The sequence below is a fragment of the Pinus tabuliformis genome, chromosome 2_2, assembly GCF_031772625.1.
Source record: "Pinus tabuliformis cultivar Carrire ecotype Pingquan chromosome 2_2, CPIR1, whole genome shotgun sequence".
Taxonomy (NCBI): domain Eukaryota; kingdom Viridiplantae; phylum Streptophyta; class Pinopsida; order Pinales; family Pinaceae; genus Pinus; species Pinus tabuliformis.
Genome location: NC_142300.1, coordinates 695,880,347 through 695,900,997, shown reverse-complemented (window position 1 = coordinate 695,900,997; position 20,651 = coordinate 695,880,347).

Sequence of the window (20,651 nt, the reverse complement as noted above, 5' to 3'; positions counted from 1 at the left end):
GATAGTTTCTCACTTCTAGTTGTGTTTGTACTTATATTTTGGTGAGTTTTGCAAACTGTTGATTCACGCACCTTTGTTTTTGCGAGTGTCATTTTCATGTTTTCGGTTGTCTCTTTCGCTTTCATTCCCTTTAATTAGTGTTATTTTCATCTTATCTTCGTCCCAACATGTGTTTTTTTACCATCATTCACATATTGCAAGTGTCATTCACACTTTTATTTTCATATAGCAAGTGTCATCTTTTGGCATAGGAATTGGCATTTATCATGTAAAGTGGAGTTTTGGTAAGTTTCAAGAGGAAATATTTTTGATAATGAATTTCTCTTATCATGTAGACATGTTTCGCACTCATTTCCAAAGTTTTACACACTGTCGCACCAGTGTCATCATTTTCGTCGCAAAGTGTATCTTTAGTGTCACACTTGGAATGTGTTGTCGCAATGTTGTTGCATTGAGGAAAGTATGTTGTTCATGTGTTCTGAGTGTCCCATGTTGTGTTGCCAAGTGAACTAATTGTGTGATCATGTTGAAGTCATTCTTTTATTCAAATTCCTCGTACTGATCCAAGAGGGTTGTGATTCTTTGGCATAACTTTGATTACAATAACATCCATTTATTATCTATTTTTAAAGCATATATGGAAAGCATCATATATGTCCCATGGAGTCTCTTTGGTACCTCTTTATCTCTCTTACGATTTACCTTTTCTCCACAATTTTTACCCATCCATTGTTTCTAAGTTCTAACATCCATTTATCCCTTTATTTTTATTGATTTATCCATGAAAATATGTTTTCCTAGTAATTAACCATGCCCTCTAGAATTATTTAAATCACTATTAGGTCATCCTTTCCTCTTTTCTCTAAACAAAGGTAGTTTTGAGTCTATATCTCTTCTCTTTCTCATCACTTATTGGTGTTAATCACAATCACCCTATACTTCCTACCTCATACTATTTTCAAGGATTGGTATCCCCTTGACACTAGTGGTCCTTCCCCTACTCACTTCGACATGTCTTCAATGGGATCCCCTTGACAGAATATTTCTCTCCAACCAAGCTAGCATTGTCCATTGCATAGTCTCAACCCTCAAGCCTCATTCATGAGCTCCTTAAATGTGCACCTGTGCAGTCACGTGGCCTCCTATCCTTCAAGTACTGTGCATTTCACAATTTTATTTCTCAAGCCTGGGCCTTGGCCTAAAAAACTAAAATTTGCATTGTGCAATCTCAGACCTCAAGCCCATGCATTGAGCTCCTGAGGTGCGCAACTGCGTAGTAAGATGGACACCGCTGCCTCGCAAAACTGTGCAATTTGCTGAAATAGTGCAAAAAGTTCAGCTTGGCCACCTGACTCCCAAAACTTTGCAATATGCTTGAATAGTCCATCCCGAATTGTGCATTTTTTTAAAAATAAATAAGAAATTCCTAATTTAATGTTGTCCTTGAATTAAATTAGGAATAAAATTGAAATTTCACATTACATGACAACTTATATTAGTTAAATAAGTTAATTTGACTTAGTTGTCTTGGTTAATTTGCGTTGAGGGTCTAACTTGAGTCATGTAGAGTGTCTCCTACATTATAGGATCGCTGGTTCAGTTTATTTTGTGTTGTAATTAATTAATTCAGTTTAACTGAGTTAAAGTCAGTTAAACTAGTTCCAACTGTTGGAGGAACTAGTGGGAGATCTAGTAGTGTGGCGTTGTCTGTAGTGATCAACTAGTTAACTGATGATTCACTCATAAATAACTCATGCATGTCAAATTTGAGAGGTACCCAACTAATATTGGAGTTAAAGGACAATGTACTATCAGTTGTATAATCATCTAAATTGTATAGGTGGTGCATGTTGTCAGAGGAAGGCCTATGATGGATTGCACATTTCCTTTAAGGGATTTCCATAATTAATAAGGGGCTAATTTCCATGGAAAAAAAACAAGGAAATAGGGACTTGGGAAAGCAAGAAATTGGTTAAGTATTGGCCTAGGCTTGTCTAAGCTAAGAGACAAATAAAGATAATGCAGAGGTTTCTCAGGCTTGAGAAAAGCATTGTAATATTCTCATATTTTTAGACTAATGAAATATACAGATAACAAGGGTTTTAGTTGTGGTTTGCCTAGGAGATCATTGTGTAATGTGTTGATTGAATTCCTTCTCTTGTATTCTTTGTGATTTTGTGGTCGTTTAATTATTGCCGCTGATGAGTAGAGTAGATTCAAGTCTATTGTTTTAATAAATTAAAGTTAGTAGTTTGAATATACATTGATTTTAAACATAGTATCAAAGCAAAAATCACTCTGGAAGAGGAGAATACGATTTTTTCTTTTACAGGTGAAATTGAATTTGTAGTATCATACTTTAGATCTAGTAGGATTTCGTTCTATGGATTAACACTTGAATATGCCATTGACGGTATTTCGAACTATATTTCTTAGAAGTACGGGATGGAGGTAGAATTGGAAGACCACAGGCTTATGGAATCCATAGAAAAATGTATTCCTAAGCCTCCAGCAACTAATGTTCATGATCTAGCAGAGTAGAGAAAATGTGTTGCAAAGGCAAGACGAATTATCCTAGAAGGAGTTCAAGATCATATTCTCTCGAACCTACATGGTAAGGATACTCCATATGTAATGTGGAAGGACCTGATAGACTCGTTTCAATACAACATGGACCACAAAAAGTTGGCACGGAAGAACAAGATCATAAAAATCAACTTGGAGAAGGGCGACAAAGTACCAAAGTACTTCACAAAGTTCACCTAATGTAGAGATGATATTGGAAGTGTTGGTGTTACAATTTTTAAAGATGATCTAGTGAACCTAGCACTTCTATGCCTTCCCAAGAGCTGGTACAACTACCATGATTCGGTAAATTGGAGGTAAAAGATACTAGAGTGGGAGTGTTTGTGGTCCGAGTTGGTGCAGGAAGATATTCATTGTAACGCCAAAGATGGGACCTCATCCAAAGAAGTGGAAGAGGATTTTGCATTAATTAGATAAGAAAATAAAGCTAAGGGAAATAAGTCCGAAGGTGAGGAGGGAAAGAGGAAATACTTTTCCAACATCAAGTGTTTTCACTGTGACGAGTTTGGGCACTATGCCATGAAATGTACACATAAGAAGGCAAGCAAGAAGGAGCATAGAAAATTTTAGGGGTGAATGTTCGCCCTATGGGGAAATTAAGGAGTTTTAAATTTTTAGTGGGCGAATATTTTGTATCATAGTACATTTTTACAAATCACCTCAAATAGCCCACCTTATTTTAAAGGAAAGGGTAAAAAAGGTAAATTTAGCCCTTGAAATTAGGAGTTACAACCTTCCATTCACCCATTTTCAAGAATAGGTTTTATTTAAGTGAATCCTATGAGCCAAAGGTCCAAATACCATATTTATAAAAGAGGTATGGTAAATTAATAAAAATATAAATAAATGAGAGGTATGGTAAATAAATAAAACATTTTTTATATTTACTCCATAAGTCACGTTATATACATGCAAGGGTGTAAACAAATAAAAATATAAGTAAAGTGGAGGTATGGTAAATAAATAAAACGTCTTTTTATACTTACTCAATAGGTATGGTAAATAAATAAAAATATAAATAAACTAGACGCATGGTAAATAAATAAAACCTCTTTTTATATTTAGTCCATAACCTTCATTCTATTTATGAAGGCTCAAGAAAGAGGTTTTATTTAAGTGAATCATATGGGCCAAATACCATATTTGTAAAATAGGTATGGTAAATTAATAAAAATATAAATAAACGAGAGGTATGGTAAACAAATAAAACATTTTTTTATATTTACTCCATAAGTCACCTTATATTTACGAACACTCAAAAAATGCATTATATTTAGGTGAAACCTATGGGCAAAATACTATGGGACAAATACCATGGACTAGATTGTTATTAATACCATGCAAAAAAAACATTATTAACCCTAATATTAGTATTAATAAAAATAAAAATGACACATGGTATTGATCCATGGTATTCACCAAAATGGCACATGGTATTGACCCATGGTATTCACCTGGCATGTAGCCTATTTAAATGGGGGAATTAAACCAGCATAGATCCATCTTTACTTTGGATCTACTAACCGGCGAGAGGTATCAAATATCATGATATGCAAACTAGCATAGAGTGAAAAATTATTTGATCCGATCAAGAGTAAAAATGGATGTTGTAATTTAATGTATGTTAAACATTTTAGCTTGGTTAAAATAAAAAATAAAATAAAAATCAACTATTAATTTTATTAATTTTTATAAATTACTAATAGTAATTTTTAAGCTCCAGGTTTATGATAACCCATGGTAATACCATGGTATTCATGTGAGCATATACTATTTAAATGGGAAATTCTATCATCTTAGATCCATCTTAATTCTGGGTCTACCAAGTGCTCAGAGGGATAAATAGATTTCATCCCCCTAAGCGTGGTAGATGTGGAGTTAAGATGGATATAGGTTGGTTTTTATGATAATGAAGATATTAAACAGACTTAGGAAATTATATTGTAAAAACATCTTAAGGTGATTGGTTAAAGCATAGACATTGGACAAATATATTTGTATACTTCTGTTTTAAACTGAAACAAATCCAGGGCTAAAAGGAATGGATTGATTGCACTAGTCATCCTTCTATAACTTTCCAACATATGCTGGAGTAAATAGATTGTAATTTGGGTAATTTTTCTAATTGCAAATAGGAACATACTTGTGTATTGGCAGGGTGGTTATGAGGTCCCTAGAAGTGATGAATTTGAATTTTTCTTGGTTTTATATATAGTGTTAGGTTTTTTTCTCATGCTTTCTGTGAATGGAACGAGTGAATTTTATCCTACACCCACTAGGTTATCGATATGTAATTTTTGTAATTTTGATTTCAAAAGATATTTTAAAGAAATGCAATGATTTCATTTGTGTATTCAATAAACACAAGATTTTATAATTGAGTAAAATATTCGCCATGCCTGGTGAGAGATTCGCCAAAAAATTATATATACATATCATATTATTAATAAAATCGCCTTCCATTTTTCTTATATACCATGGAGATTCGCCCATTTATTATACATGTAAATTTAGGGGGGGTTCTTAAAATTTTCCCTAAGAAGGAGCCTGTAGTAGCAGTAGAAGGTGAAGCTCTAGCTTCACAATTCAAACTTTATGTCAAATGTGGGTGCCCCCTAGTGATGATTTCGAAGTTGGGAATTCTAAAAATTCAATTCCTACTCCATCTCTTCATCCTCCTCCTTCTTTTCCTGAATTAGATCTAACGGAAGAAACTCCACAATGGCTCATGAAGCCTCTCATGAAAACTAGTTTTTCCATTCCTCAAGATGGTATTAACACTCGTAACTCTGGTCTTGAAGCTAATTTGGATTTCCTTTATTCTCTTTCATCTACATTCCATGACTCTTTTTATAGTGATCTATTGATCAATCTGCTCCACGAGCTAGTTTTTCACACTCTCTTGATTTTCAAGTTGCTAGTCCAAATTGCGATAAGATTCGAGGTAGTCACATTACACAAGTAGAAGAGAAGGAAGGTGAATATTCTTTCAATATTTCTTCTCTTTCTCAAAATCCTTCATGTGAAGATGCTTTTTCCTCATTCTTGGGTTATATTGAATCTGGTAATCTTGGTTTTTAATCAAATGCAATCAATTTTCATGATCAATTTCAAGTATTGCGAAACAATCATTTTGACAAGGATGACTCTGTCGATATATAAGATGATGAATTCCGAAGTGCACCAACGGATCTTCTTGTTTCTCAAGAATATTTTAATTTATAAAAATTAGATATGGAATCTGTTCTAGCCGAGGAAAATATCCTTATTGAAACTTCCGCTTCATCTCACTATCCCTTGTGCTCTCATGTTTGTGATGAATCTACATACGATGAAGATAATCTATGTTATTCAAGTTCTTCATCTAATGAGTTAAATTTTCAATTAGAGCAAGGTGGTGAGGTTCTCCATTGTGAAAATGAAAAAAGTCAAATCATTGAGTACTCTTTCCATCCCTCAATATCTATTCTATTGCATGAAAACAACTCTCTAAACCAACCTTCTCTTGAAATTTCTCTGATTCATGTATCCTCAGATTTGGGATCAAATGAATCTTCTAACTTGAGAAATATGGTTATTGAAGTTGAAAAATATGATCAAGTCAGTGATAGGGATGGTTTCCATCTAGTGAGTAGTGATCTTATTGAAACCAGTGTTAGAAACTATTCTCACACCATTCACAATCTAGTTCAATCTTCATGATACGATTTTACAATCCTTGAAAGTTCTAGGACTTGTTAGGAAGTCGAGGCACTTCAACATTCATTGATGGTTATGTTAGGATCTTGTGACTCTAGTAATCCCCCCCAAACTAAGTAAGATTTGGTTTCTCTCGCACAATTCTTCTCTTTGCATGGTTTCACTTGATGTAAATTTATTGTTTAAAGATGTTTGGTATTTTGGATGTAATTTTTCAAATTTTCAAGATTTCACTTCTAATCGGATTCAAAATATTCATTTTTCGATTCATCTTCATGAAAATATCTTGTATCAAAATTAGGTTTGGAATGTTCGTCTCTCTCAAAGTCATGGAAATATGAAGTTGATCACCTCAAAGATCATGTTCAGTCGAAGGAATCATATCTATCATATTTATTACATGATAAGCAACTCCTAGTTTTCCTTGCGAATATGATATCCCGAATCTTGTTCTTCATAGCACCTAAAATCCTCATGAGTTCAAATGAATGCATGAGTTATTGTACAAATCAAATTATTTTCCATTCACTATGTCCTGACTGGTCTCATGTGTTTGTTGTGTTGGAATCCCTTTCAAATTCTTTCAATTATTTCAATGTTTGTACAATTTATCACCAGTTACAGGAAAATGGTTTGTCACATTTAGCTTGGAAGGAAGTTGGTACAATTGTTCAAAGCATTCCTAGAGTGGCTCAAAATGATTTATCTTCATTAACTACTAACTAGGAATCTGATGCTTTAATCAATCCATCTTATCATAATATTACCTGTCATTCATTTTATCATTTTCCCACAAATATGTTTGATGACATTTTTTTCATTGATTAATATTTATGGTTTATCTCACTAGTCAGATACTTTTCAAGTAGCTAAGGCACTTCATCCTTCGCTTGTGGTTATGTCAGGTCCTCACTATCTTGACAAGCCTTCTGAGTATGACTAGATCTATTTTCCCTCACAATATTCTCATCCTGATCCCACACTTTCGATTGAAGGTTTATTATTTCAAATTTTTAAGGATTTTCAATAGGATTGTTTCGAATTTCATGATCCAATTACCGAATGGTTGGAGAAATATTACTTGGAAAGCTCTGTTCCAAAGAATACAAGTGTTGCCATTGTCGTCGAAAAATGTATCTTTAGTGTCGCACTTGGAATGGGATGTTGCAATGTTTTCACAATATTGAAACTATGTTTTTCATCTGTTTTGAGTGTCCCACGTTGTGTCTTTAAGTGAACTAAGTGTGTGATCTTGTTCCAATCTTTCTTTTATTCAACTTCCTCTCATTGATCTAACACTTATTCAATATTGGAATAATTCTCGATCAGGCCACTTTGCATTATCCAGCCCCTTGAACTATGTGCCATGTAGTCCTAGTTCTCAAGAAAAATCCTTGTCCCTTGGCACTACGCAATGCATAGTATCTGCCTCCCAAAACTATGCATTCCATAACCTCAATGCTCAAGCCTAAACCCAGAGTCCCAAAACTGTACAATATTTCTCTCCAACCAATCTAGTGTTGCACATTATGCAGGATCAGTCTTCAAGCCTAAGTCTTGAGCTCCTGAACAACACAAATACACAACGAATTTTCCTCTTGTCCTTCCAGTACATCACATTTCACAATTTCAGAGCTCAAGCCTAGGACTTTGCCTCAGAAACTGTGTAATCATGCCCTCCATCTATGACTAAATTGTGCATTGCATAATCTCAAACCTTAAGCCCAACCCTTCAGCTTCTAAGCTATGAAAATGTTCAGTCACTTGGCCTCCTCTGTCTCCCAGAATTATGCAGTTAGTTGAAATAGTGCAAAACCCTTCAACTTGGCTCAGTGAATCCTAAAACTATGCAACCTACTTACCCAATCTAGCCTGAACTATGTGTTGTATAGTCTCAAAGCTCAAACTTCACAGCTAACTACCTAAGTTATGCAACTGCATGGTCGCTAAGCCTCTCTCTCATCCTGTTCTGGCTCAGTAAGTGGATCATCATGCAATATCCGATTTAGGGGTTTATCGGACTAATGTCATCTTATCATGAGTGGATTGCAGATGAATGGACTCTATAATGCTATGGAAAGATGATGAAGAAGGAGATGGAGAAGGAGGACATACTAGAAGACACATATGGAGTTGTAGATATAAGATGAGAATTATGCGAGAAGCGAAAGGAACATTATATTACAACATATGATCAAAGATAAGGACCGCATGAATACTCCATCTAATTCGCAACCCTTTGGAGGGTGGATATGAAGAGAAAATCATATCTCTCATGAAGTTGAATAATTGCACATATCTTGTTGAAGACAAAGGAGCAACAAGAATGGCTTGACATTTCCATGTCATCAAGACGTCTTTGTCAGCATTTGTCAGCATTTTCATGCCATGTCATGTCATGAGTTATCATATGCCACATCATTCTTGTGGACTATGTAACTTCTTATTCAAAAATGTATTGTAAAGTGGAAGTCCAAAGGAAATGTACAAAATATGAAGAGTCATGTAATGTTGATAATGTTGTAAAGTCATATGAAGTCAAACGATCATGAGAGTAGTCAAAGAGTCACAAGAGAGGTGATGCACCAACCCATTGGTTATATATACATCCTCATTGTATGAGAAAATGACTTTTCGCCTGCGCTTCTCCCATAAGGAATCAAAAAGACAAGTTTATTACTATTGGCGAGCAATTTTTGGCTCCAATGCTCCACTATTGGAGCTAGTGATGCTCATTGTATTCATGTACTTTGGGAATTTTACTTAATACTTGAATCCTAATGGTCGACACATTTTCATGCATGGATAGTGAATATTTTTAAGATTTTTCTGTGAATATATGTGATTCATATTTTCTTTGAAATGTACTAAAATAGTTGAACTATTTCAGTTATTTTAGCACTTACGTAATTGAAAATGTGTTGTAATGGTTGTAAAAATTTCCACATTTATGTGGACTATTCTAGTTGATTTTAGGTGGTCATACTTTTGCTTGTATACGCCTCTACTAGGATGATACTATTACCTCTCTTAGAGGCCAACCTTTTCTGCCTCTAGAGCAAAATAACCTTGATATGCCCGTAATCGAACATTCACTAACGAAAAATACTTGTTTTTCGCAAAGGCACATACCCGCTTCTCTCTCTTTTCGACAACTAAATGCAAGGAAAATCTATAAGGATACATGGCAACCAGGCTAATACTCCCGATGGGGCTTCTATTCCAAATGGTGTGAGGCATAATTGGGACTTCACAATGGGATGACCCCCTTGGTTGATGGATTTCTAACACCGTCAATAAAGTATTGAAGATGGTTCCTGTGGCATCAAGGTAATTATCAAAATTCTTAAGACAGAAATCCTAGTTCTTTAAGGGTATTGAATTATTTTCTTTCATTTTCAAAGTAAAAATTCTCTCCAAAACATTTTAGGTTCAACTATAGAAAGGTTAATAAGATGCTCTTATCTCCTGTATATATAGCATCTCTTCTTCTTGTGGATAAGATATTTGTACATATTCATTATTTCAAGCTTTAAGGTTTCATTAGGAGCATCTCTAATCACTTTCTTATCGATTTTACAATCATTATCATACCACATGTTAGAATTTCTTATTATTTTTATTAGACAACTCGATAGATAACTTTTTAAGGGTGGTTGAAAGGGTTGTAGTAAAACTATGGTAGATGTGTTCAATGTTATCATTATATGTTAAAAAAGTTAAATCCATTTTTAAGTCATTTAACGAGATATCCATTTTACTTCTATCAAAACAAATGCATCTTTGGCTCTCATAATTCTCATAGATGTGACTGGTGCAAATGTGAAGGTTTTGAGCTAAGGTTAAAGGTATGCGGTTAGAATTAGGCTCATGGTTGGTTATGAGGTCAAGATGTACAATACAATTGAGAAAATGGGTATCATATATCACATAATCCATCACACTACAACCAATCCCAAGAATACAAGTTATTTGGTGAGAGGTTGGCAAATTATTAATTCCATTACAAATTATCATGTATTAGGAGATATAAATATTGAATAACTTAGTACCAAATAAGTTCTTAGATATGTATTCAAAACTTATTTTCAAACTATTAGCTAAGTCAAAGTCCTCATTTAGCTAGAGGGGATTTGGGTGAGAGTTATTACTTAGGAGAGTAGCTTAGGTAGTAGTTTTTCGAGTATTGAAGTCCCATAGCAAGACGATATTGTCTTCATTCCTTAGATTGTGATGATGTTCTAAAGTAATGAAGGGGCATTTATTCTCTAGGTTTTTTTCTTATTTGAGGTAGAGTTGATAGGAGGAAAAAACAAATTTTGAAATAAATATTATTGGTGTTATTGTCAGTAATTTCAATCCAAGTGTACCAAATGATGGGGTCGATCTTATGGAGCTGAATGTGAGAAGAAATACTTTTTTTATATAATAGTTTATTCCACCAAAACCTATATGAGAATATTTCTTGTTACAGACTAAAAAGAATGAATCCATCTATTTGGGTGACCGTAGATTCATTGGGTTCCCAAGTTTCAACTAATAAGACAAATTTAAATAAATTATGATACTAAATTTAAATAAGAAATTCTATGATATATAAAGAATTATATATTACAAATGGAAAAGTTAAAATAATATATTTGTTATATGAGTTTATAGAATATGATTAGCTCCAAAGCCCAACCTTCATATGGACTTTGAGTTTCGTGATGTGTGAGAAATCCCATGTCATTTGAGGGAGCAAGTAGCATGAAAATGAAAGTATTGTGAAGGGTAAAGGATCATATTGCTGAAGTGATTTTGACACAATAACTTTTCCATGGACGGATGGAGGGTGGGAGTGATCTCAAGGGTTATTTATAGGGGAAATAATGGCTAAACCCATTCACACTATAGCCAAAATAGTTATTAGTGATCAACAAATCAAGATTGTGACTAGCAATTAAGGGTTAGAAATATCAAATTATAATTCCCTTTTTGGTAAATTTGGGTTGTAATTAATGAAAGTTTTGCATTTTGCAGAGTTGTGTAGCTTTCATGGGACTTTCATCACTAGTAGCATATAATTTGGGGGTAATATATTTTTTCTCTTACAATGCCAAAAAATTGACTTGTTCTAACGATTCTAAAAGATCTAGTGGAGCTAGAGAATGAGGTCACTTGGAGGTAAAATGTTCTAATAATGGTGTATTTTTACGATACTCGTGGTAATGTCACAAATTAACAATTTTTAGATGATAACAAATTTCCCATTGATTCATGAAGTTAGTATCAAATCATTATTGAAGCATATAACATTTTCTTTTTTCAAGCTTGAGAAGTACCAATAAGGAAGAAGATTGTCCATAAAAGAGGAAATCCAGCAAGGACATGATTTTCAGTAACATATTATGTTTCATTGTTACTGATTTTTCAAAATAAGAAAAAATAAGTCAAAACATCACAACCCGTTGCACTTCGGTGATTCATGAAGTTAGTAACATGCTCAGTCTGCACCAAGTGCATGAGTATATTCTTTCAGGCAAGCTTGAAAAAGCATAAAATGATCCACCAAGACTATGCTTGCACAATGTCTAATCCATATCGACAGTCAGTGCGCACTAGCATCGATAATTTCTCACTTGATCCAGGTCCGAGTGTGAAGAAGGACCCTTCCAAGACCTTTTACTTTCATGATGTGTTAAATTGAAATTTTAAAAGAACATTAATGAATACATCTACATGTTGTAAAGAAGAGGATCACAATAATCATCAGCACACAAAAACAAAAGCCGTTGATAACGAAGTTCGTCCAGGGGGGACTACGTCTCCGAGCCCCAGTGTCAAGATGGTGTAGGCCACTACATTAAGTGTTGTCAATTGTTGGGTTGTGTTACATTCTTTCCACGTAGTTAACAGGGGGTTTGAATGGCACCTGTAACCCCACTTTATGGGGTCCAGGGCAGCACCCCGAAAAATTTTGGTTTTGGACCCTATGTTAGGTTGGGCGGACCCACCTATGGTTTTGTGCATGATTTTTGCACATGTTTTTTGGACACAATGGTTTTCGGTCCATGGTATTGGACACGATGGTTTTCGGTCCATGGTATTGGATGCTTCAGCATGTATAAATATGTATTGTAATATTGAAAGGAAAATAATGAAAAATCAAGCTGGTAGTCCCAGTTTTGGGATCCAGGGGAAAATCTCTATGTATATGTGTTTTATGTGATATGATCTCGCATTGTATATTTTCTGTGTTTTAAAATTCGTATGCAGGTAATTTTTGTATGGAGTTAAAACCTACATTTGGTATCAGAACTGTTTTGGCTTCAAGGGGATGCCTTTGTTGCTGAGGGTTTTCGCTCGGGCCTGTGGTAGACCCTGTTCAGTGGGAGATCTACGAGATCGATTCTGGTGGTGAAAGAAGATGGAAAGAAATGGAAATATAGAGATCAAGAAATTTAATGGTCAGTGTTTTGAGTTGTGGAAACTCAAGATGGAGGATTTTTTGGTGGATAAAGACCTGTGGATCGTGGTAGATCTGGGTACTAAACCAACGAGAGTGTCCGATGAAGAATGGAAGAAGTTGGATCGGAAGGCAAAGAGCACAATACGATTGTGTGTCTCAGATTAAGTATTGCTGAATGTATCAGTGGAAGCTATGGCGAAGGCTTTGTGGGACAAGTTAGGGACTTTGTACCAATCTAAGTCTCTAGTGAATAAACTGTTCCTACGAAAAAATCTGTATAACCTGAGGATGAAAGATGGAGACTCAGTGATAGAGCATCTGAATGCATTTAATACTGTGGTAAGTCAGTTAGCATTTGTTGATATTAAAATTTCAGATGAAGATAAGTGCATCAGTTTGTTGTGTTCTCTAATAGATTCATGGGATAGTCCGGTTATTGCAATAAGTAGCAATGCAACTGCCTTTCATTTTGATCAAATAGTCTCATCCTTGCTGACGGAGGAGATGAGACGGAAAAATATGGAGAGCCAAAATGGTGATGCGTTGTCTATACGAGGGTGGACCCAGAACAGAAACAAAAATAAGTCATCGAGTTGGAGATCTAAATCTAAAGGGAGATCTAAATCTCTGGGAAAACCTGTAAAGGTGGTGTGTTGGAAATGTGGAAAGGAAAGGCACTACAAAAGGGACTGTAAATCTAAAGCCCCTGAAAAAGGAAAGGGATCTGATGAGGCTCCTTCTGTAGAGGTGGAAACCACCTCATATGAAGGTGGGGATGTGTACTTGGCTTCTTCAAGTACACATGTAGATCATGAGGCATGGTTGATTGACTCAAGTGCATCCTTTCACTTCACTCCCCATAGAGAGTGGTTCTGTGAGTATGAGAAATATGATGGTGGTGATGTCTTCTTAGGGGATGAAAGGAAGGCTAAAATTGTGGGTCGCAAAAAAGTAATGTTGAAGTTGCAAGGTGGAAGGGTTAGAATGATTCTAGGTGTTCTACATATTCCTGCATTAGCCAAAAATCTTATTTCTGTTAGTAAGCTGGATGATGCAGGTGTAAAAATAGTGCTCGAGAAGGATACCTGCAAGATGGTTTGGGGAGCACTGGTATTGATGTGGGGAGTTCGGATTGGAACTCTATACAAGCTGCAAGGTAGCACTGTTATTGATGGGTGCAACAATTCTGTGGTTCTTGAAAGTGGAGCAGAAAATATAGTGGTCTCTGGAGAGAAGACCATGTTGTGGCATCAAAGGCTTCGACATATTGGAGAAAAGGGCCTTCGAATACTTCATTGTAAAGGTATGGTAGAAGGTATGAGTAATAGCTCTCTGGATTTTTATTTCTGTGAAAATTGTGTATATGGGAAGCAGAATCAGGTGAGTTCCCCTTTGGTAGTAAGAGCCCGAAATAGATATTAGAAATTGTGTACAGTGATGTGTTTGGACCTGTGAAGGTTCCATCACTACGTAAGTTTGTATACTATGTATCATTTATATATGACTTCTCAAGGAATACATGGATATATTTCCTTAAGAAGAAATCTGAAGTCTTTAACAGGTTTAAAGAATTTAAGGCTCTGGTGGAAAACCAGACAGAGAAGAAGATAAAGGTGCTGAGGACAAATAACAATGGAGAGTTTTGCAATAAGGAATTTGAAGAATTCTTTAAGAAGTGTGGTATAGCATGGTAGAAGACTACTCCATATACACCTTAGCAAAATGGAGTTGTAGAAAGAATGAATAAGACGTTGATGGAAAGGGAAAGAAGCATGCTCAGTGGTGTTGGGTTAGGACAGGAATTCTGGGCAGAGGTGGTGGATACTGCATGTTACCTGGTCAACAAGTCACATTCATCGGCGTTGGAGGATAAGACTCAACAAGAGGTATGGACTGGTAAGAAACCCTCTCTTTCACATCTGAGGGTATTTGGATGTGATGCATATGTACATGTTCCAAAGGAGAAATGAACCAAGTTGGATAGTAAATCTGAAAAGTGCATCTTTATTGGGTATAAGGATGGTCTAAAGGGTTATAAGCTTTGGAACCGAGTCACATAGAAGGTTGTGTATAGCCAAGATGTGGTGTTCAGAGAGGTGAAAGATGTTATTAAACATGAATTCCAACGAAAGGAACTTGAGAAGATAGAGTTTGAGCTAAAGGAGGAAGAATCAGACTCTACAGCAGAGGAGGAATCAGAAGATGAAGAGCCACAAACTCTGACTGTGAGAAGATCAGTTCAAGAAAGAAGGCAGCCTGAAAGGTATAGTCCATCTGCTTTGCGTTCAAATTTTGCTTTATCTATTACTGATGATGATCCTAGAACTGTGAAGGAAGCAGTAGATTCAGAGGATGGAAAACTCTGGAAAGAGGCCATGGTTGATGAAATGGCATCTTTGCACAAAAATGAGGCTTGGGATCTTGTGGAGTTTCCAGCTGGAAGGAAACCCATTGGCAGCAAATGGGTGTTCAAAAAGAAGACAAATGTAGAAGGAAAAGTGGAGATATACAAAGCTCGGTTGGTAGCAAAAGGTTATTACCAGGTGTTGGGAATTGATTTTGGTGATATTTTTTTTTCCCGTTGCCAAGGTAAATTCTATAAGATTACTTTTATCTATTGCTGCTGCTTTTGATTTTGAGGTAGAAAAAATGGATGTGAAGACAACATTTCTTCATGGGGATCTGGAAGAGGAAATCTACATCAAGCAACTTGAAGGCTTTGTAGCGAAGGGTAAGAAAGAACTGGTATGCAAGTTAAAGAAATCTTTGTATGGGTTAAAACAGTCACCAAGGATGTGGTATCAAAAATTTGATACATTTATATGGGGACTTGGCTTCACCAAAAGAAAAGCAGATCACTGTGTGTATTTTAAATTAATTGGTGACCGTGTTATTTATCCGGTCTTATATGTGGATGATATGTTGCTGGTTGGAAATGAAAAAGAAATTATCTAGGATTTGAAGACCCAATTTTCCTCTAAATTTGACATGAAAGATCTTGGTGCTGCAAACTATATTTTGGGCATGGAAGTTAAAAGAGATCGGGCAAATAGGAATCTCTGGTTAAACCAGAGGAAGTATGTCGAGACAATACTACAGAGGTTTAATATTCAAGATAGTAAACCGGTGAAGGTTCCGATTCCTGTAGGTGTGAGGTTATCTGCTGAACAATGTCCCAAGACACAAGAAGAGGAAGAGGACATGTCCCATGTTCCATATGCAAGTGTAGTCAGTAGCCTAATGTATGCAATGGTCTGTACTAGACCAGAAATTGCACATGGAGTGGGAGTATTGAGCAGGTTTATGTCAAAACAAGGAAAGGAGCATTGGACAACAGTGAAGTGGGTTTTCAGGTATTTGCGTGGCACTAGTGATTATGGTCTATGCCACCAAGGAAGACCAAGATTGGACAGAGTGTTAGATATTCATGGCTTTGTTGATGCAGACTGGGTTGGAGATCTAGATCAGAGAAGATCTACAAGTGGGTATGTGTTTAACCTATTTGGAGGTGCAGTCAGTTGGATGAGTAAGAAACAATCTGTAGTGGCACTATCAACTATAGAGGCAGAATACATGGCAGTCACTCATGCAAGCAAGGAAGCAGTTTGGTTGTAGAGATTGTGTTCAAGTATGGGGTTAGTACAGGAAGCTATAAGGATAAACTATGATAGCCAAAGTGCAATTTTCTTGGCAAAGAACCCTGCATATCTTTCAAAGACAAAGCACATTGATGTTCAGTATCACTTTGTGAGGGATATGATAGAAGAAAAAAAGGTGTTGCTGGTAAAGGTGGACATTTTGAAGAATACTGCAGATGCATTGACAAAATCTGTGAGCTCTAAGAAGTTCTCTTGGTGTAGAGAGACAATGGGCATTTTAGGGCTAGGAAAATGACTAAGCTCTCTTATGGCCCCCTGTGGAAAGAAAACAACAAGTGGGAGAATGTTGGGTTGTGTTATATTCTTTCCACGTAGTTAACAAGGGGTTTGAAGGGAACCCGTAACCCCACTTTATGGGGTCCGGGGAAGCGCCCTAGAAAATTTTGGTTTTGGACCCTAGGTTAGGTTGGGCAGACCCACCTATGGTTTTGTGCATGATTTTTGCACATGTTTTTTGGACGCAATGGTTTTTGGTCCATGGTATTGGATGCTTCGGCATGTATAAATATGTATTGTAACATTGAAAGGAAAATAATGAAAAATCAAGCTGGTAGTCCCGGTTTTGGGATCCAGGGGAAAATCTCTGTGTATATGCATTTTATGTGATATGATCTCGCATTGTTTATTTTCTGTGTTTTAGAATTCATATGCAGGTAATTACTGTACAAGGTTAAAACCTACATCAATAATGGTGATGTACACAAGAGATGATATCTCGATCATATAAGGAAGAATTCCCTCACGCAGGAGTGGCTCTAAGAGATGTTCCACAATTCTAACTCTCAATCAAAAGCCTCCTATTAGTATGACACAAAAACATGCATGGTGCGCATCCCGCCAACATGGCACAAAAGGGATGTCAAAGAAAAACACATGCATGGCGAAAAAAAGAGTATCCCAGCAACATACAACAATGGATCTCAAAACATAACATGAAAGTTATGACAGAAAATACATCACATAGAATATTCCACATCAAATCAAGCAAGGAATCATGACAACATGTAGTAAACAAGATCCTACATCAACAACAATCAAGGATCTATGCAACATAATGCAAAAAGAAGAAGTACATGAACACATCATATACCTCACAACCAAGGGCCATCTGAAGAGGTGGATGTCTCACTAATGAAGCTTCTTGGACCATTGCTCTCAAGGCATCGATCTCAAGAAAATGGCCGCTCACACAAGAATGTGGACATCTGCACTAGCACCTAGAAATGTGACCAGAAGAAGAAATGAGAGAATAAGAATTCTAAAGACACCATCAGATTTGTGGCATCGAGTAGTGTTGAATTGACTGTCTGAAATATGAATTCTGAGAAGTTGAGAATTCTAGGCTAAAGGAATATTTTAGATTCCCTCGGGATTCCTTAAAGATTATGCTCCATGGATGGACTATACATATACAACTTAGATGGTGAATCTGATCTCGCCATTGCAATCCCTGTGGAAAACCATGAAAAACAAGTATAAACTTGACTATATTATGAAATGTCACAATTTTACGTCCTTGAGAAAATTTCATGGCTCATGGTTCCATTCCCTATTTTTGTTGAAATCATGGTTCCACGTGAATTCTAGAAATGACTAGAAAATGAAGACCTCCAATGAAGAAACTAACAACACCATTGTGTTCGTGGCGATGAGAGGTGTAAAAACCATATAAAACTTGTCAATTTATGACAAAGTGAAAATTCTGCCCTCCTACAAAATTCATGGTTCATGCATTAAAATATTAATTAATTCACTACCTCGAAATTTGTGCCTTCATTTTTCCTCTAAACCCTTGCCTATAGTTTCTTTCCTCCTTGAACTATGTGCAGAGGTAAAATCCTGAGCTTAAATAAGAAAACCCTAGCGGATTTAACAATGAGAGTGGTTGGTGCATTGGTTAAAATCGACAAATGGTTAAGGAGAGGTCGGGGGATCAAATCCCACGTATTCCATATATAACTTTTATAACCAACAATGTATTTAAAATAGGGGTTGGTTCCGCTTTGGGTGGCCCGCCCATTAAACCCCGTACTTAACACATTATCAACATTTATACATATATCGGTGCATATTTTAATCGCAATCAGCGATTGACAGTTGGTATCAATGATTGGCGTGGTCGTTGGCATATATATCGGCACAATCCTCAGAGTATCATCGATATATATATCGACAATCGGCACCGATAATATCGGTGCGTTTGCAGGTGTCTGGACGATATATGAGATCGGCTTCAGGGTGTGTCAGCAATCGAAAGACCAGCCGATCATATATATCTATATATATATATATATATATATATATATATATATATTTGTTTATGGTTTGCAATTGCAATAAGGCCAGTGGGGGTTATGGCCGTCGGCTTTAAAACATATATGCAATGAAATTTTTGATAAGGTTGTCATAAAGGGTTTGACAGGGGTTGTCTCCGTCGATCCCAAAACCATGTGTTTGATTGTTTTATATGGTTATTTTTAATAACTATATATATTGAAACATATTTTGTTATATGGTTATTTATTAACCATTTAAAAATGCTTTTTTCTCTTATGCAAGTTTCTCTTATGGGCTACAATGTGGGTCCCTGTTCCAGGCTTATTTGGGCACGTCAACCCCAACTCATATGTCGATGATTATTAGGGTCTTTCAACCCCTAAGATAGTTGTTCTATGCCCTAAAGAAAATAAGTCCTCTGAATGCTTCATCTCCTAAAAGTTCCATTAAAAAATTCATCCAAAAAGTGCCTCTAAAGAGATCATTCGAGGAAAGCCCTGTGTTAGGGTGCTATGCATAGCAGGTGCTACACTGTCCAAGTGCTACGCATCATAGTTTGGCCCTCTTTAGGGTTCAATGGTCAAGCTTAGACAAAATTCTTGGACAGTTTGAGGAATCAGTTACTCATGGAAACCTCTAGAAGCTTCTGTAGTACCACCTGCCCCTCTGAGTTTGCCCAAGGATGACTAAAGGAATAAGGAAACCACCTATTATTCCCCTCTTTCATGGAACCAATTCCTAAAAATAGAAAGGCATTCATCATCCTCATTGATGACTCAACCTCCTTCACTCATCTATAAATGGATCCCTCATCCAAGAGATCTAGAGGCTAAATATTTCTGAGTGATAAGGAAGTGCTGATGGTTTTAGTATTGAGGCAAAGTATTGTTGTAATGTCAAAATTTCTTGCCGTTCATGAGGTGAAGAAGGTTTGAAGTTGGGAGGATGGCACTGGATCGAACTTATGGGTTGTAATCCTCCTTTCTATTAATAAAGCTTTTCAAGATTTTTCCCCTATGATTGTGTAATCTTTCAATGCAATTATATGTTTACCATACTTTCGATTCTGTGATGTTTATGAATTATGGATCGTTATTCTTTGATGGGTCTATGTTTCTGTAATTGCGTAGGTACTCTCCAAGCATGTTAAGTACAGGGAGGAGTAACAAGATCGGCCAAAGGAGAGAGAGATCAAGTGAGGAATCAAGTGGAAGTTATAGGTTGGCTCTTAATAATATTTGTCTTATCTATCATTCATAGGAAAAACAGTGAATTGTTTTAACTGTTGTTTCTAGGTTAGCTACCAAACCTAGAGGGTTAGCATTTCTTAGAAATACTAATTTTTCCTGAAATAAATTGGTGACTCCACTGGGGAGCTTTGAATGCCCTTTTTGGTAGCTTAATAACCTCTTAGAACATTCCACTACACCTTACTTTCTATTGTTCACTGAAAATTGCATCAAATTTGAGCCAAAACAACTTCAAAATCGCTCCCTCTGACCATCGCACTATCTTGAACTATGACTTGCTATGCATAGCAGTTCCCAAATGCACAAAGTGCTATGCATAGAACTGTCTTCAAAGAGAAAGTGTGATGATTGACTAAAGATCAATTTTCCCATCTAGGAATTGAGGTTTTTGACCAATTTTCATCTTTGTTTGATTGCTTGCTAAACATGAATGATGTCTCATCACTGAAACCAACTTTCATCACTTAATTTAGCCCTGTTTAGACTAGGATTGGTGAATGTTTTTGTGTATTTGTTTTGTCATTTACAATCCATTATCAAAGAGTAGTGTTGATTGATTATTGTTTTGATAGAAAATTGTTGAAAAGTTTTGTTTCTTCAAACTTTAAAGTGTCGTTTAGTCCTCCTTTCTCTCTTTGAAGAAAAATTGTCGAAAATTGCCATTTTGTGTGAAGTATTCTAAATCATTTCTGCATTTAGTTTTCCTTGTTGTCTCATTCACATTAAGGG